The sequence below is a fragment of the Periplaneta americana genome, chromosome 1, assembly GCF_040183065.1.
Source record: "Periplaneta americana isolate PAMFEO1 chromosome 1, P.americana_PAMFEO1_priV1, whole genome shotgun sequence".
Lineage (NCBI taxonomy): Eukaryota > Metazoa > Arthropoda > Insecta > Blattodea > Blattidae > Periplaneta > Periplaneta americana.
The window spans coordinates 3,230,001-3,248,758 of NC_091117.1; the positions used below are offsets into that span (position 1 = coordinate 3,230,001).

The following is an 18,758-nucleotide window of genomic DNA, read 5'->3' on the forward strand; positions in this document are numbered from 1 at the left end:
GATTATGTCTCGTGACCAGAATATTGTACGAAATGGAAGTATAAAAATTGGAGATTTATCCTTCGAAGAGGTGGAAAAATTCAAATATCTTGGAGCAACAGTAACAAATATAAATGACACTCGGGAGGAAATTAAACGCAGAATAAATATGGGAAATGCGTGTTATTATTCGGTTGAGAAGCTTTTATCATCCAGTCTGCTGTCGAAAAATCTGAAAGTTAGAATTTATAAAACAGTTATATTACCGGTTCTTCTGTATGGTTGTGAAACTTGGACTCTCACTTTGAGAGAGGAACATAGGTTCAGGGTGTTTGAGAATAAGGTGCTAAGGAAAATATTTGGGGCTAAGCGGGATGAAGTTACAGGAGAATGGAGAAAGTTACACAACACAGAACTGCACGCATTGTATCCTTCACCTGACATAATAAAATTAGGAACGTTAAATCCAGACGATTGATATGGGCAGGGCATGTAGCACGTATGGGCGAATCGAGAAATGCATATAGAGTGTTAGTTGGGAGACCGGAGGGAAAAAGACCTTTAGGGAGGCCGAGACGTAGATGGGAGGATAATATTAAAATGGATTTGAGGGAGGTGGGATATGATGATAGAGACTGGATTAATCTTGCACAGGATAGGGACCGATGGCGGGCTTATGTGAGGGCGGCATAGAACCTTCGGGTTCCTTAAAAGCCATTTGTAAGTAATTATTATTATTATTATTATTATTATTATTATTATTATTATTATTATTATTATTATTATTATTATTTGGGGCTAACAAAAAACATTCTCATGGGATAATAAAAGAAAGTCATTTTTTTTCTTCCACCATGTTAATAATGTCAAAATAAGTGCTTATACAAATTGGCCACTCGAGCGCAATTACGAGGGCCGTAAGAATAAGTTTCCCTGGGGTCGTTTACAGGAAGAAAAGAAAACTCAATTTCATGGAAAGGTTTATTGGAACTATACAGCATTTGTTGACCTATTTTTAAACATATTTTCCACCGGAATTGAGATATTTATCATACCATGGGATCAACTTTTGTATCCCTGTGTCGTAGAAATCTGCCGCCAGTGATCGGAACCAGTGTGTGACAGCTGTCTGCACCTCTCAGTTAGTTAGTTAGTTAGTTAGTTAGTTAGTTAGTTAGTTAGTTAGTTAGTTAGTTAGTTAGTTAGTGGGATTTAAATAGGGCGCGTCAGCTACTATGGCAATTTGCGCCCTTATCTAAAATTGTTTTAAAAAGCGAAGCACAAACGGTACAATAACCTGAATACTAACAGGAGGTAAAAAATGTTGTGACATTAAAATCAGCTACATATGACCTGAATTTATGGATGCACATAGTCATAGAGACGCCATGGAGAAACAAAAAAAAAAACAAAGCAATCCTCTTCCTAACAACAGCTGGCTAAGGAACTGGCAGGTGCTACAATCTATCGGTAAAGAACGAAACTACTTCTGAGGATACCAAATAGAATCATCAGACAAATCATATGAGTCAGAGATTACAGAAATTTTGGTGATTCCAAATGGACTCATTCGAGCGGAAAGGGTTAAAAAGATTTTGTAGGACAAAGAGAAAAGCATTGCCAATTTTAATTTCAATGATTATCAAAGCTACTTTTGGTATAATTTCAAATATTACAAGCAAAATGATGAAATTATACCAAAAGTAGGTTTGAAAATGGAGGGTATTAAAAGTGACTATGTTTCTTTCTTTGTCCTGCAAAAAAAAAAAAAAAAAAAAAAAACTCATAGCGTATTTAGGAGGCACAGCAACGATTACTTTTAATGCCGAGGTAAGGTTGTGTTAACACAAAATCTAATATTGAATCTATTCAACGTTAATCCTGGGACCAAGGTTCTGTAACCATTTTTATAAAATAAAGCACATAAATAGAAAGTACCAAAATGTTTGCTGATTGGAATGGTTGCTAAAACCAAGGGAAAAAAATATAAGTATGTATAGTCGCAATGCTGTTATTCCCGGCGTGACTCCTCATCTTTGCTTACGTCTTAGAAAGTGAAAGCTCTATAAAGTCTAGGTAGGTAGTATCGTTCGCCATTTTTGTTCTTTCGTTGCCGGGCTACCAGACGAGGAATCTATTTGCCACACCGTTAAACATTATCATGTCGTGGCTCCTATGATAATAAATCAAACGCACTGTAATTCAGCAAATAATTGAGCGTCAAATAACGTCCTCGTGTGCTTTCTGCGAACGTCAACGAAAGAGCCAAAATGGCGGGCGATTATATTAAGTATTTATCGAGCCATACAGTGTATTCCGAATCTCACCGGACCGGTGGACGACAATGACGTCACGCTGCAGCGAAATAGGAACAAAACTGCTGGAAGGATCGATGGCTGTCATGGCGACTGTACAAGTTGTTGTCTGTGCTACGCTAGCAAATTTTGCGAAATTTCGGTACTGGCATCTCGTTCAAAGAAAAGAGAGCATAAACAATTTATTTCTTGAACCGGTAGTAATAACTGGTCCGTTGACATGTTCGCTCATAAGCCATTAACATATTGTTTTTACGTTGTGCTCATTACAAACAATGCAGCAGAACACACCGCCATGACACAACAGTGCACGATGTTATTCGTCTGCTAATTCCCGCCCTATACAAGAACCAATCAGATTCACTGATGGCGGCTGATGGAGACTGCCACCACCTCTGCAAGCTGATGGCACCGGTGGAGCATCAGTGACTCCATCGGTGAAATTCGGAACACCGTGATGCCATCAGATTGCTCAGCTCTGAGATTCGGAATACGCTCATAGGCAATGCATAACGTCATCATCAGCGAATCACAAGACGCACACGTTTAAATGTAGCCAACCTGCAACGTGATTGGCTGCCGGAAATAAGAGCGACGGGAATATAGAAATATTGTTTTTGTTTGTATACACAAAAATAAATTAATTACGTGGCTGTAACCAAACGGTACCGCTTGTTACCGGATTCTCTCTAACTACTCGCAGATGTGGTAGTTACTGAAACTGCTGGGGATTGAGTCTTACTTGATGAATATGGAGAAGTCGGGTCCTTCCTCAGACTCCGCTGACTCCTGGCGGCTGAACCGTGCCGGCGTGCCCTGCGGGACGGGAGGGGGTTCGTTCATGGACAGGAAGGCGTCGAAGCTCTCGTCCGCGCCGAAGCCCGTCATTTTGGAATCGCCCTTGTCCGTTGCCATCGAGCCCCACACTGCAACAAGCACAACGCTCTCTGCTCGGTCTTCCTTTGTTTTTGTCTTTAGTGTTCCAATACAGCTTCCCCTAATATATCAAATTCTTTTATGTACAAATAGAACAATAACAGTACACAGAGTGTCCTATTTATCTTGCTCAATGAAAATATTTTTTTTCTTAGGTGCCAAATGAAAAACAGTTTCAAACAAGAATGCTATTTAAATGCAGGGATGTGATGTGATGTGAGTAACTTTATTAGGAACATAACTTCAAATGTCACCATCTCGTCCTTTTAAATGGCAAATTGTTGCATTTAATTCGTCAATTTCAAGTCATCTCTTAATATAGCTATTTATTGTTCTTAAAATAATGTGTTTAATAACTATTTTATTTTTATTTATATATACAGGGTGTTTCAAAAATACGGGGCATAATTTCAGGTATGTATTTCCCACATGTAGACAATCAAAATAGTTCATTACAACATGTGTCCGGAAATGCTTCATTTCCGAGTTATGGCCTTCACAACATTGAAATTCACCGGAACGTTTTTCTTTCCGCAGGTCGTTGTCATTACAGAAGATGTTCAAAATGTCCACCTCCTGCTTGAATACAGACCTCACATCGATGTCTCATTGACCTGCGAACACGATCCCAAACTCCAGGAGTATTGCGTATGTCCTCAGAACATGCCACAATTCGATTCCGAAGGAATTCCAACAGTCTCCAGACAGTCGTATGAGGAACATTGACTTGCAACGCTACCCTTCGTGTGCTGATAGAAGGAGTCATGTTCACAGCCTCCAGAATCTCCTCCTGTACTTCTGGAGTTGTAGATCTTGGTCGTCCCCTTCCCAAACCAGGAGAGTTAAATTTTCCATACTCGCACAGACGGTAATGGAGACGTACAAATGTCTTCCGATCTGGACATTGTCGCTGTGGGTACCTCTCCTGGTACAAACGACGAGCCAGCGCAGCATTGCCGTCCGCCTTACCGTACATGAAGTGTATCTCTGCCAGCTCTTGATTTGAATACATGTCGCACAGTCTAACGCCTACACAACACTGAATGTAACCTTCGCCTCGGAATGAACTGTCAGAGTGCCCTCTTAATGTCTCCTTTGACGGCAACGACCTGCGGAAAGAAAAACGTTCCGGTGAATTTCAATGTTGTGAAGGCCATAACCCAGAAATGAAGCATTTCCGGACACATGTTGTAATGAACTATTTTGATTGTCTACATATGGGAAATACATACCTGAAATTATGCCCCGTATTTTTGAAACACCCTGTATATTTCTTCCTATAACCATTACAGGTTGCCATTGACAAATACCGTGATACAATAAATATAGAGAAATGCCTTGAGGCTTTATGAAACATATTTTGTTGTTACAGTGAAAAATAACAAATTGAAATAGACTGAAACACAAAATAATATACGAAGTAACGTCAAGAAGATGTGAATTAAAGTCATGGTCCATGTATATAATGCCTAAAAATAGCTATTGATCCTTTGCGTGTTTGTTTTTAAAATAATGTGTTTAATCTGTAACTACAGTTAGTGTATTGTTATTAGTATTTCTTTGTTGTTACCTATTGCTTTAAAAAGAATGTGTTTAATTTGTAATCTTAAGTTATTTTTTCTACTATTCCTTTACTGTTTACATTTGTTTTTAAATCTTTTGTATTGCCCCTACTATTATATATTGCCCTTCAAGAATTTCGTTATTCGTTAGTTGTAAGTCATTACTTGTGTTATATTTCAATTATTGTACTTGTTCCTGAATCACGTATGTAACTTGTAGCCGTAAATAATTGCTTTTGATATCTCTTTATTACTCTTAACTGTTCCATTGTTCATGAATTAAGTATTAATTTGAAAGTGAAAGTGAAACTTTGTTTTATTAATCTACTATTGATTATCTTTTTAAGATCGCGATTTACTCTGAAACGGTTAGACATTCTTGTATACCTTTTGCATTGATCATTCCTCAAACATCTCATTAATCTTTAGCAGGATCCATTCTTTCACTAATATGCATGCTTCTACATAATTCATGTGAATTGTAACTGTGACCACTATTTTATGTTATCACTTTACTATTGTTTATCGGTTATAAAATATTTTTTTTGATGCCAACTATAACCCTAATGTACTGTCATCCTCTGAGGAGTTTAGTGCTGAGAGGAATGCGGTTCCGACTAGTCTAGCGCGGTACTGGAGTGGGAGGGGACAGTGACAGCGGCAGTCTGGAAGGAAGTACAATCATACTGAAAACATTCGCCCAATTTACGAGAGCAGTATGCCTATTAGTTTTCTAACGTATTTTTGGCGAGATAGAGATACAACCATTCGTACTTCCGTGTTCAAAGAAGGAAACTATTGTAGAAAATTTTATTATTTATTTATTTATTCATTCATTCATTCATTCATTCATTATTTATTTATTTATTTATTCAGGTGAAGTTAAGGCCATCACACCACCAGAAATACAAATACATTAAAATAAATAAAAATAAGAAGAATTATACTATAAAATTTAGTGATTAGTAGAATTGAATTAAATTTGTAAAGTAATCAATTTAAATATACTGTACTGCTGAACTCACTTGAGAAGTAAAACTACTTGATTTGTATTTTAAGATATCACCAAAAAATGATTTTCGCATGACATTATAGGAATCTGTTTTTCACGACACCAATCACACATATTACAAAATTTCAATAGAATAAAACCAAAAACTTTTCCACAGCATGCTTCCTTAAAAATGACTTGTTAAGGTGAAATATTTAATATGAGTAATTCATATAATAATAACATAGCTAACATCAGGGAGATGTTTGAGCAAAAATTGCAACAATATATTTAATATATTAATAAGAAAACCATATAGGCCTAGGTAAACAATATGTATATGAAATATTCACACACTACTACAAACTGAAGACTGCATATTTTTGAACGATTAATACTTCCCACTCCGCTCGGCTCGGCTTGGCTGTAGCAACAAAAGAATCTACCTGCAACCCCCCGCACCGATGGCAAGAATACCTCAGGTCCAGCGCTAAACTCGTCGGAGGAAGACAGTACCTCAGGGTGAAATAGGGTTTATTAAATTGGATAATAAAAAAATGGCATCATGTGCTTTTAATTCAACAAACCATTCAATTCCTTTAAGACATGTTCCAAAATGTATCTCATTATACCATTCTGATAATCAAAACTTTAAGGGGTGCAAATAATTTGGAACTCATAGCGTAATCTAATATCTGCGACTGTATTGATAAATTTATTTACCATCGTCCCCGGTATCAGCAACAGGTCCAGAAGACGCAAACGGATCGAAGGGATCTCCTTCGACTACTCTAACTTCTTGAGCTTCATCCTTTGCAGCACTTTCAAACTTGGCTGCGAAGGCATCGAACTCGTCGCTGCTTTTGATTACCGGGGCCTCCGTAGCCTCCAGCATGTCTGTGGCCATGAAGCTGTCCGTCTGCGGTTGCTGCACAGGTTCCAGGTCCATCGCTGTGGCGGTCATAAGGTTCATCTCCTGCGGTTCTGACTGAGGCACTCCCCCGAAATCATCACCTAGCAGGAAGTCTGCAGTGCCGGACATGTCTGCCCCTTGCGTTACCGGAACTGTTGAGTCGAACAAACCCAAAATATCCGAGTTTGTCTGCGGAGGAGCCACCGTGGTCGGTGCTGGCGCATCACCACTGAAAATGTCCATTATATCTTGCTCTGGCTCTGCAGCTTTCTGAGCAGGTGGCGCCGGCCTCGGTGGTGGTGCAGGAGCGGAAGGAGCCGATGGTTCCGGTTCCTCACCCAGGAGGTTCAGTTCCGTGTTACTAGGGAATGCAGGGAGTCGACTGCTTGACGTCACATCAGCCCCGAGCAGATCAGAGAACGGAATATCCGGAGTCGGACTCGGGGAGTGAAGATCCCGAATAGGGGTGGGGCTAGGCGTCCTCGTGGCTTGTAACCTGTCCAGGAGATGCGAAGATGTGGCCTCCATTGCACCTGTCACGCTCAGGATAAGATCTTTCGTTTCTTTTGATGGTGGAACAGGTCTGGGAGGCGGTGGTCTTCTAGGTGGGCCACCTTTTGGAGTGCTGGTTCTGGACGAATCTTCTGTTGCTGGAATAGGTTCACTGTTGAAGATGTCAGAAGTTTCTTTGCAAAAGTCTGCTTCCGCTGACGGCACTGTTGCTGTGTCGTTCAGCAAGTCGAAGCCTTCTGCCACTCTAGATTCCGTCTGGGGCTGAGAAACTGGGATTCCGCTAAAGAAATCATCAGCAGCTGATGTAGTATGCGTTGTATCGTTTGCAGCAAATATGTTTGTTTCAGAAGGTTCAGGTGCGCTGAAGAAATCGATTGTTGTTGTCGTGTCCATACCGCCGCCATCACTGTAGTCGAATTGCGCGAAGGGATTTGTGGAAGAATTCCCGGAGGAAACGAACGATGTTGGCTCGGTGCCGCCCATAGCATTGAGGAAAGGATTCTCAGATGCAGCAGGAATGTTAAAGTCACTGTTACTGAGAAATGGGTTCGAGTTCAGACCGCCACCACTCGTAGCGTCATTTGCAGTGTTGTAATCTGTTAAATCTTCCATAAGGAAAGGGTTCCCCCCCTTGCCACTTGTTTCGAAATCCATGCTTGCAAACAAATTTCTTTTTTGGTCACTTTCAAGTATTACTTCTACTGGCCTATAAGCTCTGATTCAAGGACTCTGAGCTCAGCTTTACTAGGAACAAGATCGCTTGCAATCGATGTATCAAAAGGATCGATATCGTCGTCGATACCAAGTGGATTTTCAGATTTCTCAACCAATGGCGTGAGTGTCTTTGTGTCTGGAGCAGCCTCGCTTGGCAAGTTCAGAAGATCGGGCCTCTCAGCCACTGGTTCTGGAGCTGGTTTCAGTTCTGTCTCTGGCTGTGGCTCTGGTTCCAGGTCCTCTTCCCGTGGGTTGAAGTCCGGGTCAGTGTAGCTTCTCTTAAGTGAGGTCACCAGTTCGCTTTCTAACACCTTCAGCTCTGCCCTTCCTGGCAACAAGTTGTTTGCAATAGACGTGTCGAATGGGTCACAGTACTCTAAAGTACTTTCTACTGCAGGTGTTAATGGTTTGGCAGTCACTGGTGCGTTTTCCTCAACGACGAGGAGATCTGGCTTCGAGGCTGGAGACGGCACTTCTACAGGCACGGGTGTCACTGTCAAACCTCTGATAGCGAGTGTACAGGGTGGCGCCCTACGGCGATCACCTGTAAAGTCAGAGAAACGACGGCCTAGGTTAGAAGCTGTATCAGTCTTGACGGTTTTTGGCTGTTCTTCCTCACTACGCGGATTGAAGTCCTGATCAGAGAGGCTATGCTTCAAGCCTGAGGATTCTCCAACAAGTTCACTCTCTATTATCTTCAATTCAGCTTTTCCTGGTGCTAAGTTCTCAGCGAAGGAGGTGTCGAATGGGTCCTCGTTTTCTACAACGCCATTTTGTGCTGCAAATATTTCAGCAGGCTTAACGTCAACGTAGTATGGAGTCAGAGGTTTGGAGATGCGAGCGCCTTCTTCAGATCCGACGACCAGCAAATCTGGTCGTGAAGAAGGTGTAGGAACGTCAAAAGCAACAACTTTTGGAACAGCAGCTTTGACGTTCAACAAGTCAGGAACTTCTTGTTCCTGTTGAGGTTCTACTTCTTGGGGTTCGTCTGCACGAGGATTGAAATCCTGGTCACTGATACTCCTTTTGAGGGCTCCTTCTGTCTCCCCGAGTAGCTCCTTCTCCAGAAACTTGAGTTCTGCTCTTCCGGGTGCAGCAATTACGTCTACAACAGAAGTATCAAATGGATCTATTTCTGTTTGGGGTTCCTCTTCCTGCTCTACAGGCTGAATTGGGTCGTGGCCCAGTTTCGAGAGATCAGTTGTGCTTCCGCCTAGAAGGTCGCGGTGTTGAAGAGTTAGTGACCTCAAGCCTGCTTCCTCTACTTCTTCTTGCTGATCGTGTCCAGTCGGGTCTGTAATCTGAATACTAACAGTCGATACGACCTTTTCTTCGTCTTCTCTTGGATTAAAGTCGAAATCACTGTCGCTCCTTGATAAGATTCTAGCTTCGTTAACGTCAAAGTCAGTGCTGCCCAAAATTTCACTTTCTATTAACTTTAGTTCCGCCTTTCCTGGTAGTATATTCTCAGCGAAAGAAGTGTCAAATGGGTCGATCTGCGTGATCTCAAGATCTTCTGCTAGTGCGAGGATCGCATTGTCTGTGATCTCGAGGGGTGCTGCAGCAGGACGGGGTGGCGCTGGTCGGGGAGGTGGTTGACTGTCTGTTTTGCCGCTGTCTTCAAACGCTGCCCACTCGCTTGTAGGTTGTGTTTCGCTGGCTAGAACTATGTCTACATCCGGTGATATAGGAAAAGGAGGACCAGATATCTGACGCGGGAAGCTTAGAGTATCTGGGTTGTAATCTGGCTCAACCTCAAACGGATCTAGTTGAGCTGGCGCTTCACCAAGAATAACCGAAGCAACAGTAGTGTCAAACGGGTCCTTTTCGCCAACTTCTGGTTCTTCTTGAGGTTCTGAAGGTTTCTTGGCAACTGACTCTGCCGCTAGAGCAGCAAACTCGTCTTCTAGCTCGTCGTATTCTTCTTGAACAGTCGGAACGGAGATGGGGACCTCAACTACAGTGTTGGGCGTGGCAACTGTATCAGATATCAAATCAAATTCAGCAACCAAGTTCCTCAAATCAACACCTTGCTCTTCGTTCTTCTCTTCAGCTGCGTTTGTTGAGGTAACTAGTAAATTTTCGAGAGGTACAACAGGAACACTGACGTCTGGGTCGTCATCTAGAAGACTCTTACATGGCTCAGGAGCTTCATCGAAGATGCTGGCCTCAGGGGCTTCATCAGAAGGTTCTGCTTCTTGAGAAAATGTATCGTCTAAAAGAAGATCGACGTCTTGCGGACGTCTGGGAACTGGTCGTCTCTTCTTTCCTGCTAATGCAGGAGTGGTATCAAGTCTACCTGTGAGAACTTCAACCGCACAGCCCAAACTCACGAGCTTCTTCTTATTCTTCGCTTGTTCTTCCTCTTCCCTGATAACCTTCTCTGCAATTGAAGTGTCGAAGGGGTCAAAGTCCTCTTCTTCGTGGGTGGGGCTGTCAGGAATGTAAGCGAGTTTCACAACATCCACATACGAGGTGTCAAAGATGTCGTCATCAGGTTCTTCCTCGTCTTCCTCTTCCTCTTCTTCTTCCTCGGTTGTGACTGCAGCTGGCTCTACTCCTAGAAGTTCGTCTACTGTAGCTGGTGGCGCTGATTCTTCAGTGTCGACGTGTTCTTCTTCAGGTTCCTCCGGTGGTGGAGCATCGATTCCAAGTGATCCCTCTTCGAAGCCCACCCAACGTTTCGCTTTCTTCTTTTCAACTACTTCTGTTGGGGCCGGAGGGACGGGTGCAGAGTCTACTGGCTTTGCCTCAGGAGCCGATGTACCGGGTGGTTTCCTGAAAATGAGAGGGATAAACAGAGTTCATATGTTCATAGGGTAGTAAGAATAAAGCTTAAGTACTTTCTCAAGGTTTATACGTTTGAGTATGAGCACTTCCTGAGATTATATACTCGTAACCACTAGAACACATTAAAAAGCATTGTATTTCCTTAGATATTTAAATTATGAAGAAGTGTATTATAATGTTTTACTCTAGTTTTTAAATAATGTTGCATCATTATATTGACATTTGGCACTATATTAACTGTAATATTATATTCTAGCATCTATTACCATTATGTATTTTCTTTCTTTCATTTGTGTTGTTTGTTTTGTTGTTTTTTCTGTATATATCTGTGTAAGCCACCTGTAATTGGAAGCCTGTTTCTGTTGGTGGTGGATTTAAAATTAAAATAAACATACTCATTTTCGTAAGAATAAAGACATCCTACCTAACGTGAATATATACTCATCTCTACAGCCTTCTTGATCGTTTAAAAGTTAGTATGTACTCATGTTACCTATCCTCTTTGACCACATTGCACCGTGATGCTCAGTTTTTTTTATAGACTTTCACATGCTATCCGCATGCTGTAGTGGTTTGTGTTTTGCTTTTTATAAATAAATAATTAAATAAATAAATAAGTAAATAAATAAGTAAATAAACAATTAAATAAATAAATAAACATGAAAAAGAGTGTGAATCAGGTAAGTGACGTTAATAAGCAGGAAACAAGACAATAGTACTGGGAAATCATCATTACGGGATGTTGGATAGAGATTACAATCCATTTCTAGATTTCCAGTTATGCTAATTCTATTTTTTATTATATATATATAATTTAAAGTTACAAGTGATTGCATTTTGCAATTCAAATTTTACAAAATAAACTGTAATTGTTAATTATATTTAACAATATAATCTAACCTTATAATTTGATAGCCATTCATATTTTTATAGGTTATTTTTTTAGGAATAACAAATACGTGTTTAACCAATTTCACATTCACTTTTGTGAAGTGTTAAAGGCTTCTGAAGTTCATGTCCTTTTCTATATTTTTCCATGAGGTACTACATCGTTCATAAATTCTGCCATTTTTTTTATTTAACTTTAAACTGAGCACAAATCAACAAATATTCAGAATTGATCCTGCTACAAACCATACTCATGGCCGGTTTCACCAAGCTTCTTTAAATCAGCACAAACGACTTGTCAACAAATGGATCGTTTAATTTTAACGGAATCTTTAAAAGTTGACTATTTCACCAAGCCTCGTATCTTTAAAATTAACAGGCGTTTACTAACGAGGGGATTTTGTACTTGTATCTTGCATGTTTTGTTTTTCATACGACCATGGCTTCGAAATCGCGAATTTCATTGGTTACATATGATCATGGCTGACTTTGTTTGGCATGAGGAAACAATCATAGGTAAACGGGTAAGAGGCAGTAATTTTAAGAACATCTTCCTAAATACAGTATGTTGTCATACCGCAATTAAAAAAAAAAAAGACAGCTGCTTCTAAATGTAAATAATAGGAATATAGAGCAGTTAAATTGTAGCTTCTAAAGGAAATCTGAGAAAATTTAGCGGACTACAACGTCGACAGCTTAAAAATTGATGCCACAATTAATTATATACAAAGCATTCTAAGCAGTTATATTAGGCCTAAATTTAGGACGGCAAATCGCCTCTTCCATAAATTGCATACTACTTTTCCACTGTATTTCATGCAGATTTATTAGTACCCTGTAACAATTTTGCCATACTTGTGTGGCAGGATTCAGGAGAGATGTCATTAAATTGGATTTTAAGGGGTATCCATTGTCTCCTAAAAGAAAATCTCTTTGCACCCTTTTCATTTAAAAGGCATCCTCCTTTGGAATGTTGTGCTATCCGTGTAGACCGTAACATTATCTTAAACCGAGAAGAATCTGTTGGAGAGGCGTTAAGTGGGTGATTCCTATCTGTCGTATTCTAACCTATTACAATTTCAATAAACTAGCGCTGAGGTAGTTCTGAGGTAGAAGTGAAAATCGTTGAACTTATAAGGGATTTTTTTGTGGTAATGCAGTTGATCGTATATGCAAGGCATAACAAAAAATTAAACTAATCAAACATAACCTGTCACAGATTCGTATGTGCAAGGTGTATAAGCAGAGTACGAAGGAAACTAACTCAGCGCTAGTTTAGCCACAATTTTTCTATGCGGACCGTTACATAGGCCTATGAAATTGTTTGAATATTGAAGGAAAAATAGGATCTTCTATTGCAGAATCTTTTGGCTATATTACTGCCAGGATATACGATTGGAACATGTACACAATCTATGTTGTCTATGACAACATAAAATTTAGCTATAAGCTTATTAGGCCTATAGAAATAATGACTATTGTAATGTTGATAGTACGTCTGATAATTTATTCACATATCTAGACAATACAGCTTTTGATACCCCGTTCATATCATCAATTACTATTTCAAAACTTCCCGCAATGTTATTTTAAAGCGAGAAGAATCTGTTGAAGAGGCGTTAAGTGGGTGATTTCTATCTGTCGTATTCTAACCTATACAGTATACCGGTATTCAGTTTCTTCTAGAATCATTCTTACTACTTATTTCCTTAATGTGTAGCTTTCGTGGAATTCTTTATCACTTAAATCTTCAAAATGATTATTCCGAGTGTTATTACAACATATAAGTTCTTCGTTATGTTGAAGTTCTAAATGAAGAACTTCATCATCGAATAATTACATCCGCCATGTTGTTGACTTCTTAACGCATCGTTACTGTTTTAACGCGACGAATAGGTCCTAATAAATGAACGATGAATTTAAAGATGCGTTAGAAATAATGATACTTGGTGAAACACAAAAACTGACTAACGTGTCATTAAATTATTTAACGAGACGTTATAATGATAACGAAGGTTGGTGAAACCGGCCATTCAGAATGGAGTAAATATAATAAAACCGGACCTTAAAAATAAACCTATTTTTAAATGGTGTGAGTAGAATATTAAGAATGGACTAACTAAAATAAGACGGGCCTTAAATATAAAGATATCTTTAGGTCGTGTGAGTAAAACATTCAGAATGGAGTAAATATAATGAAACCGGACCTTAAAAATAAACCTATCTTTAAATGGTGTGAGTAGAATATTAAGAATGGACTAACTAAAATAAGGCGGGCCTTAAATATAAAGATATCTTTAGGTCGTGTGAGTAAAACATTCAGAATGGAGTAAATATAATGAAACCGGATCTTAAAAATAAACCTATTTTTAAATGGTGTGAGTAGAATATTAAGAATGGACTAACTAAAATAAGGCGGGCCTTAAATATAAAGATATCTTTAGGTCGTGTGAGTAAAACATTCAGAATGGAGTAAATATAATGAAACCGGACCTTAAAAATAAACCTATCTTTAAATGGTGTGAGTAGAATATTAAGAATGGACTAACTAAAATAAGGCGGGCCTTAAATATAAAGATATCTTTAGGTCGTGTGAGTAAAACATTCAGAATGGAGTAAATATAATGAAACCGGACCTTAAAAATAAACCTATTTTTAAATGGTGTGAGTAGAATATTAAGAATGGACTAACTAAAATAAGGCGGGCCTTAAATATAAAGATATCTTTAGGTCGTGTGAGTAAAACATTCAGAATGGAGTAAATATAATGAAACCGGACCTTAAAAATAAACCTATCTTTAAATGGTGTGAGTAGAATATTAAGAATGGACTAACTAAAATAAGGCGGGCCTTAAATATAAAGATATCTTTAGGTCGTGTGAGTAAAACATTCAGAATGGAGTAAATATAATGAAACCGGACCTTAAAAATAAACCTATTTTTAAATGGTGTGAGTAGAATATTAAGAATGGACTAACTAAAATAAGGCGGGCCTTAAATATAAAGATATCTTTAGGTCGTGTGAGTAAAACATTCAGAATGGAGTAAATATAATGAAACCGGACCTTAAAAATAAACCTATCTTTAAATGGTGTGAGTAGAATATTAAGAATGGACTAACTAAAATAAGGCGGGCCTTAAATATAAAGATATCTTTAGGTCGTGTGAGTAAAACATTCAGAATGGAGTAAATATAATGAAACCGGACCTTAAAAATAAACCTATCTTTAAATGGTGTGAGTAGAATATTAAGAATGGACTAACTAAAATAAGGCGGGCCTTAAATATAAAGATATCTTTAGGTCGTGTGAGTAAAACATTCAGAATGGAGTAAATATAATAAAACCGGACCTTAAAAATAAACCTATCTTTAAATGGTGTGAGTAGAATATTAAGAATTTACTAAATGAAATAAAACGGACGTTATATAAAATAGGTACAGTATGTCTTTATGTTGCACACGCACCTTTGGAAGTAGCTGGTGGACTTGATGCGGTCGAGGTCGCCCTGGGTCTTCTTGAGGACGCTGTCGACGCCCGCGGTGAGTGCCTTGAAGCGCTTCCACTCCTCGTTGTCCGAGGACCCCGCCCCCTGCTCGCCCTGCTGAGGTGTATCCTGCTCCTCCTGCGGCCCTGCAGCCTCCTGCTGGTGCTCTCTCCTGTACTTCTCTAGCTCCGCCTCGTCGAAGAGTTCGTCTTCTTTCTTGTGCTTCTTGGTCTTCTTCTTTTTCTTCAATCCTTTAGTTATCTTGTGCATATTCCACTACCAGGTCATGTGATTTTCTGCAAACAAAAGTACAAGTTAGACTCGCTCTGAAACGTTCTTTTGTCAAGTTTCTTGCGATCTAACATCAAATTCCTAGAATCCTTCATGCAGGGTGTATTGATTAAAACGGGACTGTCGGGGAGTACAGCTTATCAGTGCTGTCATTCATGTCCTAATTACCCACTAGCGAAAGGAAGTTGAAACTCTGTGTCAGTTGTGAAAGTAGAAATCAATCGCGTGGATTTATTTTAGTTGGTTATTTAACGACGCTGTATCAACTACTAGGTTATTTAGCGTCGATGAGATTGGTGATAGCGAGATGATATTTGGCGAGACGAGGCCGAGGATTCGCCATAGATTACCTTGTATTCACATTACGGCGGGGGAAAACCTCGGAAAAAACCCAACCAGGTAATCAGCCCGAGCGGGAATCGAACCCGCGCCCGAACGCAACTTCAGACCGGCAGGCAAGCGCCTTAACCGACTGAGCCACGCCGGTGGCACCAATCGCGTGAATATAATGTAAATTATCGATGATTATTTCGTTTATATGACGTCATTCCATTTTCGGCCAATGAAGTGTAATGCAATTTTGAATTCCAACCAATCACAGTCATACATTGCGATAATTTCTGCAGCTCGGTTTATCACTATCAATTTATCGCATGGTTGTTCTTTTGTTTAGTCAGTGTCGTCAACTGTTTCCACGTAAATCGATGAGCATGAATCCATTGTACTAAATAAAGTGCGAAATCTTACTTCCGCATCTACATCTTCATCTTCTAATTCCATGTCCATTGTATCTAAAGAAAATGACACTTCTTCGTAACAATTGTTCATTTAATTAATGTATTAATAATGTTATTTGCAATTATACTATAAATGTTTAAATTAAATTATGATTTCAGCAGATAGTGAAAACGTATTTCTGTTATAACAAGAGAAAAGCGCAGTACATGTAATTAACATTTTTAAACCTGTATTTTCGCTTTTCTCAATTGGTATTACTGAATAGCATTCAGTTTCTTTATTGAAGTAATCGTTACTCATCTATTTCGACTTCACAATGTCTGAATAGGTTAAGTATTAATAAATATACAATTATTAACATTTTGTGAGCGGATTGTAGGGATATATTATTTACATTTTTATTTTATTCACGAAATAGTCCTAATAAATGTCACTCGAGGTCTGAGATTTCCCAGATAAATCGGCAAATCTCACACCTCTTGTGACATTATTATAGATAAATCTATAGGCTGATATTTGTTGGCATGAACCCAGTGTGAATCTCTGTAACAGATCGTCCATAGACTCTCAGTGCATTTCATTATCATTTGATTGGATAACCTTCTGTAAAAATGTGCACGTGAATCCAATATGAATTCCTGGAGATAATCTTTATGAAAATTACGCTTGGCTCCAATATCGACTTCTAGTAAGCATTAAAATTTCAAGTATTTCTTCCCCAAGATTCCCACGCTCAGTCCTTGTGTTTTAATTTAAATCACACTGGTCTTATGTCATTTACAAAGTGCTATTGGACCCAAAAGTAAAAGAAATGCATACACAGTGTTAGTTGGGAGATCTGAGAGAAAAAGGCCTTTGGGGAGGCCGAGACGTAAGTAAGTAATAAATCAATTCGGCTTGAATAATAAGTTTTATTGCACATACATGCAAATCTTTCCTATCGTCCCCTAGCAACCTGGATTGTTGTTATTATCAGTTGATGTAGTATGAAAACACAGCTTATTTTGTGTAATTTCCTAAATTTAAACAATAAGGATAATTTTTGTTCTCTCTTGATGAGTCCTACAAAATTTTAAAATAATTTAATACACAAACACAACTATTACATGAAATCCTCAATAAGTCTTTGTAGCTTTAATCTCTTCAGCTCTAATCAACAATAACAACAATCCAGGTTGCTAGGTGACGATAGAAAACAAAAGATGCGAAAACAAGTGAATGAGATGTATAAACAATTGAATACTCTTTCAAATTTAAATATGAAATTTCATAGTGGGGTGGCTGGGGATGAGGGGGTGAAACCTAATGTGCAATTAAGACTGGTTTTAAACTTCTCCCTCTAATATCTAAATTGATGTGTTTTGTTTAGTTGAATTCGATTTAAACTATACAGGGTTAGTTAAAAGTCCCGCACCACCTAAATAACTTTTGAAGCATGTGGTTCAGTGACATGAAACTTGGTATGTCTGGATAACCATATACTAAGAACTCAATAACGGTATTACCGAGATTTTTCTACTTCCGTTTAACCGGAAGTAACTCCAACTCTCTTACTTTAAATGCAACACCCAATATATATTTTTATTTTAGAATAGTGCTCATTAAGAGCTTTTCAAAAAGTACCCACACTCGATACTTCTGTACAAATTCAGTGTTGCTAAGTCAAGAAAACAGGAAAGTGTATCGAATATTAAAATAATAAAATACTCCTTCCTTAACAAAAACAAAACAAAGCTAGCTCACCTTCTAAATTTTGTGTTCAAATTGGTAGCCCTCAGCTGCTTTACAGTGTGTCACTCGATCATAGAAACCATTTAAGGAATGATTTAACCAGGTTTTAGGAATATCTTGCACCACTTCCATTTTTATTTAGCAACACTGAATTTGTACAGAAGAATCAAGCGTGGGTACTTTTTGAAAAGCTCTTAATGAGCTTTATTCAAAAATAAAAATATATATTGGGTGTTCCATTTAAAATAAGAGAGTTGGAGTTACTTCCGATTAAACCGGAAGTAGAAAAAACTCGGTAATACCATTATTGAGTTCTTAGTATATGGTTATCCTCACATACCAAGTTTCATGTCACTGAACCGTATGCTTCAAAAGTTATTTAGGTGGTGCGGGCCTTTTAACTAATCCTTTTTGTATTTAGACTAGGAATTTAAAAAATGAAAGCTCTGTATATAGCTAATAGTGTGCTAACATTATCTAATGAATGTTGATTAGAGCAATATATTTTTCATCGTTGGTCTGATTCCGTCCATAAGATGGTGGCGGTAATCTTCAGCTTTAACAGATTCAAACATTACCATTTATACAGAAAATAAAAAAGGACAGAACATAATCAAATATAAAGAAGCAAAGAAAAAAAGACTAAAGACTCAGAAACAAATAATGTAAGGTAAGACGAAAAGATATTTTGAGCATTTCATACTACAGATAGAGCTGGGCGTAGTCATGGCCTGCTATGATTCATGTTAGCAGTCCCACGTGCACGGCTGATCGATGTGTAAGCCACAATAATTATCATCACTTTCGTAGTGCGCCTGAGCAAAGAGCAACGTGTTAACATGCGATAATGACGTCACACCGGTACTGTGAATTGTACAGTGTGTACCTACAGCACAAACGAAATCTCACGG

General features: G+C 38.7%; 1 pseudogene; it reads right to left on the reverse strand.

The window, feature by feature from the left end:
- LOC138699219 (uncharacterized) overlaps nt 1-18,758 on the reverse strand; it is a 126,180-nt pseudogene that overhangs the window by 49,101 nt on the left and 58,321 nt on the right.